Raw genomic sequence first — 7,860 nt, 5'->3', positions numbered from 1 at the left:
TCAAAAGTGCAAGTCTTTAGCATTCAGAAACACTAAAAGAAATTAATAAAAAACATTGTGGTGGTCAGTAAATGTTACTTTTATCGAGCAAATGCAGGGAAATATATATGGAATCACTCCATTCGGAGGAAAAAAATATGGAATCATGAGAAACAAACAAAGAAGTAACAATCAAAACACATTTCTAGTATTTAGTAGCACCACCTCTGGCTTTTATGACAACTTGCAGTCTCTGAGGCATGGACTTAATGAGTATTCTTCATCAATTTGGTGCCAATTCTCTTTGATTGCATTTGCCAGATCATCCTTGCCAGTCGGAGCTTTGCTGTGAACCATTTTTATCAATTTCCACCTCAGGATTTCAATAGGGTTGAGATCTGGGCTATTTGCAGGCCATGACATTGACTGGACGTGTCTCTCTCCAAGGAATGCTTTAACAGTTTTTTTCCAATGCAGATTCTTGACTCTTGACAACTTGTCCAATTCAGATTCTTGACTCTTGATAAGGTGATGATGATGGAACTTTTGTTTGGTGCCGTTCCAGTGAGATTTACAAAGATGACTGACTGAAGAAAACATCAAAATTTCCCCAGTCCTCGTCCCACAGAGCTAAAACTGTTAAAACTGCACTTTTGAAATAATTCATTATTTTTTCAAGCTTTTATCTGAGTTTGTTCTACCTGATAAAATGTCTGAGTGAATGCTCGACCGAGACTGGTGATTTCATACTTTTTGCTAGGGGTTGTAAACATAGGCGGAGTTTGACTTTTGTGGCAAGGGGGGCACAACACGTTGATGACCCCGAAACGCAGTGTCAGCAATAAAATTTACTTGCAAGAATATTTATAATATAGTTGACAACGAGCGTTTTTTGTTTCCCATCATTCGGCCATATGGAGGTAGATTTGTGTCTTTATTGTTCAATCAAAAAAAGTTGCTTTAATCAAAATATATATTTTCAACAACAACAACAAAAAGTTGCTTCAATCAAAAAAAAAATGAATGCAAAAATAAATGTAAAACCAAAAAAAAAATGCACGTGAAAGCTATTTTTCTTAGATTTTTTTTTTTTTTTTTTTTTTTGATTGAAGTAATGTTGATTTGTGTTTGGGCCACATTTTGGCTAGGACATATTTGTCTTTATTATTCAATCAAAAAATAGTTGCTTAAAAAATATATATAATTTCAAAAAGAAAAATCACTTCAATCAAAAAAAATTTTTTTCAATCATGTAAAAAGTTTTTGAATGCGAAAAAATATTTGAGATTGAAAAATTTGCATTTGAACACTTAATTTTTCATCAAAAAAGTTTTTTTTGATTGATGCCATTCTTTTTGTGTTTGGGCCATATTATGAGTACGACATGTGTGTCTAAATCATTTAATCTCCCCAAAAAGTTGCTTCAATCAAAAAAAAAAAAAATTCAGTAAAGAAAAAAATCATTTGAAAAATAAAATTGCCCTTCCCTAATTTTTTTTTTTTTTTTTAATTATATGCAAAGCAAATGACCGTCTAAGTTGCTAATCACATGATCTGTTCAAAAAACTAATTTTGACACATTATAATTTTGTTGTTGTTGTTGTTCATTTCATTCACTTTTGTTGCAGTTTTATTGGTTTTGTTACAACTTATATACATGTAGGAAAGTCAGTTACATGCAATCACACTTTTTCGGCCACCAGGGGGGGTGCCTGCCCCCCCCGGTCCCCCCCTTAAAATCCGCTTATGGTTGTACATCCCCAATTGACCCTTTTTATAATATTGTAGTTTGTCCCATGTTAAAGGGTATGACAACCCCTGGGGAAATGCTAATATTCCATCATTTATCCATAAACGCATGCCTTTTGGATTCATATCATGCCACATCGTGTAATTACACACATCGCAACACCAAGAAAATGATAGAAATTTGGATCGATTGTCAAGCTAAAAGGACCCGCCCACGAGATCCCGGAAATCTAGCATATTGTGTGCGTGACGTCACTACAAGGAAACAACCGGCTCAGTGCTTAGAACTGAATGGCGGCGATGATAGTGGACAATTTTATTTCCAGTTGCAGCGACGAATCCGACGTAACGAACATTCTTCTCATGGTGACGAGGAGAGTTATGAACCTTTCTTTGGTGTTTTGGGTAATCAATTTGAGCCCAAACAAAAGCCAATGCAGGCTAATTGAGAAGAGCAATCACACTGATGAAACACCGGCAACATCGTGTGGGAAACACCGAATGGTTTGTTTTGAATTTCTTTTTGTGAAGCTGATACACCGTGACCGCAAAATAATGTAATATATAGAATAACTATCATAGGTTTTCGCTCTGCCAACAGACACAAATATGAATGGGATTCGAGGATTTGTTCTATATATTTTACGAGTGATAATTTATACATATGTCCAGTCCTATATCCAATGCGTGATATGTTTTTATTATAAAAGAGTACTCACTCTGGCCATTTCGAGCTTGGCTGCTCCGCTCCTTTGGTTAGCCTGGGGTGGTCTCATCAGAGCCAGTCGTCCTCTTTCTTGATATCGCGGGACATTTAGGTGGCTGCGCGTATATGGTGGCTGCTTTCATCAGCAATTTCTTAGCAAAACCTGATTTCATTTGTGCATAGTTCGAACAGCTTTCAGGTGTAAAATACGCACCACACAAAACCGTGCCGGAGGCTGGGTCTGCAAAAGTAGCCCTCTTAGCACGGACGAACTTTACTCATTGTCTGCGTAGTCCAACTCTTTTTCTCGCGTTCGGGAACTCATGGGTACTACATTGCGACAAATGGCTATTTGTAGACCACATAGCATGACAGGTTTGAACCATTTTAGCGATTTTTTGATAAAACACGAACGCAACTCTCTCGTCGATAAACAACGATTGCACCTGCCTCGACCTTTCGTTTCCTTGTTATGACGTCTCCGCCCCATTCGGCTGTTTCCGGAATACTTTAGGAAATGTTCGTAATTTTCGATCTATTTTCGATAATTGCTCATGAATGCGATTTATTTTTTTGTTAACTTTATTCATATTTGTTATCTTGCCACATAACGGTTCTATAGACCCTACCCACGTGACGTCACAGCTCCGCTCTCCTGAATGGTACCGCCCACTTGTCCGTCAAAACATAGTGTTAACCTGTTACGGCTACGTACATTTCTCCTATTTACGGCGTGTTTTTCTGCTCCTTAACATTAATAATCAAAATGGTGAAGGCGTGTGTGGCTGTTGGTTGCACTAACAGAGAAGATGGAAGGAGAGACTTGAAGTTTTACCGTATTCTGAGGGATCCAAAGAGGAGAGCTAAATGGACGGCTGCAATTCGACGTGAAAACTGGGCACCAAAAAATCACCACAGACTATGTAGTAGTCATTTTATATCCGGTAAGATGCATTTAAGATATACTTAGAGGGTTTTGGGCTGACAAATAACCACAATTAAGATCATTGCGAGGCTAATCGCCGACAACATACGACGTAGTACGACATAGTTTCAAATTCAAGATGTTTGTGACTTCCCTTTCTTCCACCATCGTTATTTTTTGAATAATATTTAGCTGGTACCAAGTGAAAGAAACTGGCCTCGTCTACGGAGCTGACAAATAACCACAATTAAGATCATTGCGAGGCTAATCGCCGACAACATACGACGTAGTACGACATAGTTTCAAATTCAAGATGTTTGTGACTTCCCTTTCTTCCACCATCGTTATTTTTTGAATAATATTTAGCTGGTACCAAGTGAAAGAAACTGGCCTCGTCTACGGGGCTGACAAATAACCACAATTAAGATCAATGCTAGGCTAATCGCCGACAACATACACGTATGTATGTAGTGAGAGTGCTATCGCTAAACCATATAAACATTAAAAGCCTTAACTCCATTGACAAACGACATGAAATACATTAGACTTGACAGTGGATGTTAGCAATAACAAAAGATTTTGAATTGAAAATTTCGTAACTCACCTTTCCAAGCACAAGATAGATTCCTGCCGAACGAGGACCTGTTTCACCCAACCAGCAACGAAGTATTTATAAGCCTCCAAGCTCTTGAAGTTTTTCAAATTTTCGTGGGAATAGGCTGATTTTGTGTGGACAAGATAATTGTAAATATCAGCGTAGCAGATGTCAGGCAGACAGGGCGAAGACAGTGGGTCGAAAAACATCGATTTGGGCATCAAATATGGATCTGGCGACTGTATAGAACGAAGCTTTTCCACATAACGCCTTTTATGCAACACATCCAGTGAGTTTACGGCATCAGAAAACACCGGGTCTTCCATGAAATGCATTTTAAATTCCTCGATCAATTGAAAACAATGCTAATACAGAGACAAAATGACGGACAAGTGGGCGGAACCACACAGCGAGCACGTGGTTTTGTGACGTCGGTGGGTAGGGTCTATTGATATCTCACAGCCCCTTAGTGTTTTAATACCCTTTAAGTTTATAACATGCCCAAAACGATAAAGACACAGCTCAAGTACGGTTTGTTACTGCAAAACTAAAATAGAATTTAACGATCTGAATTTGAATTTTGAGAATTGCCTACACTTCTTAAATCAGTGATTACCAGACAATGTGCTATAAGAGATCATCATAATTAAAACGTTATTAAATTATTTACAAGAATGTCATAAGATTTTATTCCAATGTAAAACATCAATAAAGGCACGGACACTCTTCTTTAGATACAGCTATTAGGATATGCAGATCGACTCTTTTATGTGTGCATGTCGTTTTATGTTGTGGCCGCATTTTACATATATTGACAGCAGTACCTCATGTGAACATTCTCAGCCTCCGTGAAACAGGATGTGGTGGTTCGATGGCAAGTACTTGTTCAACAACACCCACTTCCTATGAGTTTGATAAACAGCCTTGTGGTTTCACCACCCTGCTCGGTATGCTTGTACACACACAGCAACTCAACAGCATCACCATCTGCTAATGTGACACATAACCAGAGTGAGTTAGTGTGCATAACGTTACTTATGCTATCTTGAGATTTACTGTGACAAACTATATAAACGCCAACAGAAGCACTTATGCCTCTATAACTCAGCCGCCTCTCCTCTCACACGCAGCAGTCACTGAGAAAGACATGAGAGGAATGAGCATAAGAACACACTCAAATCATAGCTGAATTAGACAAGGGTATCAACATGTCACATTTGTTTTAAGAGTCAGTGGTCTAAGTATTTTTGAGTTATGTCCACCACTGGACAGTTATGATCCACAATAAGGCTTGCCAAAATGTCTCTAGAGGTTGACAATAAGACACTAGGAAAGGCTGCTGCAGAAATCTGAGGAAGAAATGGTTGTATGAGCACATACGGTGCTGTCAGTCACGTCTGTGAGCTGTCAGCACACGCACAGAATGTGCATGCATCTGAGGGGAGTGAGGGGTGTATTAGGCCCGTTTATCCTTCACACTTCTCTTGTCAAATGTAACATGAAAATGAAAGCTGTGCGTGTACGCGCGTTATGTGTGTGTGTGTTACAGGAGGGTCATAAGAGAGGAGCCTTGCCTAATCCTGTGGGATGTGAGGGCATCTACTGTGTATGGAGATGGGATGCAGAGATGTGTTCAGCGGTGCATGGATCACAAAAGCTCCCTCACTGACAGAAGATACTCCCACGAGAGCGATGTCAATCTGTTAAAAGAAAATATATTTAAGATTTTTTTGTGTGTGTGACAAAATGTGAGGGAAATTGTAGCATTTTAAATGAGACACGTCGGTGATATAGTTCACGTTCTACGGTATATTTGCAAACACTCAACTCTACCGCTAAGATAATTTTCCGTTTCAGTTCAGTTTTGATTGACATTCTCGGAGATACCTTTATTGTGGTTTCACTTTGCAGTTGAATAACTGCACTGCATCATACAGAGAGCTGCTGAGATATTTTGGAATATACAGTGCCTTGCAAAAGTATTCGGCCCCCTTGAACCTTGCAACCTTTCGCCACATTTCAGGCTTCAAACATAAAGATATAAAATTTTAATTTTTTGTCAAGAATCAACAACAAGTGGGACACAACGTGAAGTGGAACAAAATTTATTGGATAATTTAAACTTTTTTAACAAATAAAAAACTGAAAAGTGGGGCGTGCAATATTATTCGGCCCCCTTGCGTTAATACTTTGTAGCGCCACCTTTTGCTCCAATTACAGCTGCAAGTCGCTTGGGGTATGTTTCTATCAGTTTTGCACATCGAGAGACTGACATTCTTGCCCATTCTTCCTTGCAAAACAGCTCGAGCTCAGTGAGGTTGGATGGAGAGTGTTTGTAAACAGCAGTCTTCAGCTCTTTCCACAGATTCTCGATTGGATTCAGGTCTGGACTTTGACTTGGCCATTCTCACACCTGGATACGTTTATTTTTGAACCATTCCATTGTAGATTTGGCTTTATGTTTTGGATCATTGTCCTGTTGGAAGATAAATCTCCGTCCCAGTCTCAGGTCTTGTGCAGATACCAACAGGTTTTCTTCCAGAATGTTCCTGTATTTGGCTGCATCCATCTTCCCGTCAATTTTAACCATCTTCCCTGTCCCTGCTGAAGAAAAGCAGGCCCAAACCATGATGCTGCCACCACCATGTTTGACAGTGGGGATGGTGTATTCAGGGTGATGAGCTGTGTTGCTTTTACGCCAAACATATCATTTTGCATTGTGGCCAAAAAGTTCAATTTTGGTTTCATCTGACCAGAGCACCTTCTTCCACATGTTTGGTGTGTCTCCCAGGTGGCTTGTGGCAAACTTTAAACGAGACTTTTTATGGATATCTTTGAGAAATGGCTTTCTTCTTGCCACTCTTCCATAAAGGCCAGATTTGTGCAGTGTACGACTGATTGTTGTCAAGTGTGTAATCAACAGACTCTCCCACCTCAGCTGTAGATCTCTGCAGTTCATCCAGAGTGATCATGGGCCTCTTGGCTGCATCTCTGATCAGTTTTCTCCTTGTTTGAGAAGAAAGTTTGGAAGGACGGCCGGGTCTTGGTAGATTTGCAGTGGTCTGATGCTCCTTCCATTTCAATATGATGGCTTGCACAGTGCTCCTTGAGATGTTTAAAGCTTGGGAAATCTTTTTGTATCCAAATCCGGCTTTAAACTTCTCCACAACAGTATCTCTGACCTGCCTGGTGTGTTCCTTGGTTTTCATAATGCTATCTGCACTTTAAACAGAACCCTGAGACTATCACAGAGCAGGTGCATTTATACGGAGACTTGATTACACACAGGTGGATTCTATTTATCATCATCGGTCATTTAGGACAACATTGGATCATTCAGAGATCCTCACTGAACTTCTGGAGTGAGTTTGCTGCACTGAAAGTAAAGGGGCCGAATAATATTGCACGCCCCACTTTTCAGTTTTTTATTTGTTAAAAAAGTTTAAATTATCCAATAAATGTTCTTCCACTTCACGATTGTGTCCCACTTGTTGTTGATTCTTGACAAAAAAATTAAATTTCATATCTTTATGTTTGAAGCCTGAAATGTGGCGAAAGGTTGCAAGATTCAAGGAGGCCGAATACTTTTGCAAGGCACTGTAATAAAGCAGAAGAGATGTGAAATGTATAGGGTTGTTCAAATGGAGAGATATTGTATAGAACCGAACTGCTGATTTAGAAAAAAATAATTATAATAATTTATAAAATATATACAGTGAGGAACATAAGTATTTGAACACCCTGCGATTTCAAAGTTCTCCCACTTAGAAATGATGGGCGGTTTTTGAATTTTCATGGTAGGTGCTTGTCCAATGTGAGAGGCAATGTAAAGACAAAAAAATTCAGAAATCACAGTGTATGATTTTTTTTTTTTTTTGGACACATAGGAATTATACTCTTTTATTT

The sequence above is a fragment of the Corythoichthys intestinalis genome, chromosome 3 (assembly GCF_030265065.1).
Source record: "Corythoichthys intestinalis isolate RoL2023-P3 chromosome 3, ASM3026506v1, whole genome shotgun sequence".
NCBI lineage: Eukaryota > Metazoa > Chordata > Actinopteri > Syngnathiformes > Syngnathidae > Corythoichthys > Corythoichthys intestinalis.
Note: the sequence above shows the minus strand (reverse complement) of the source record.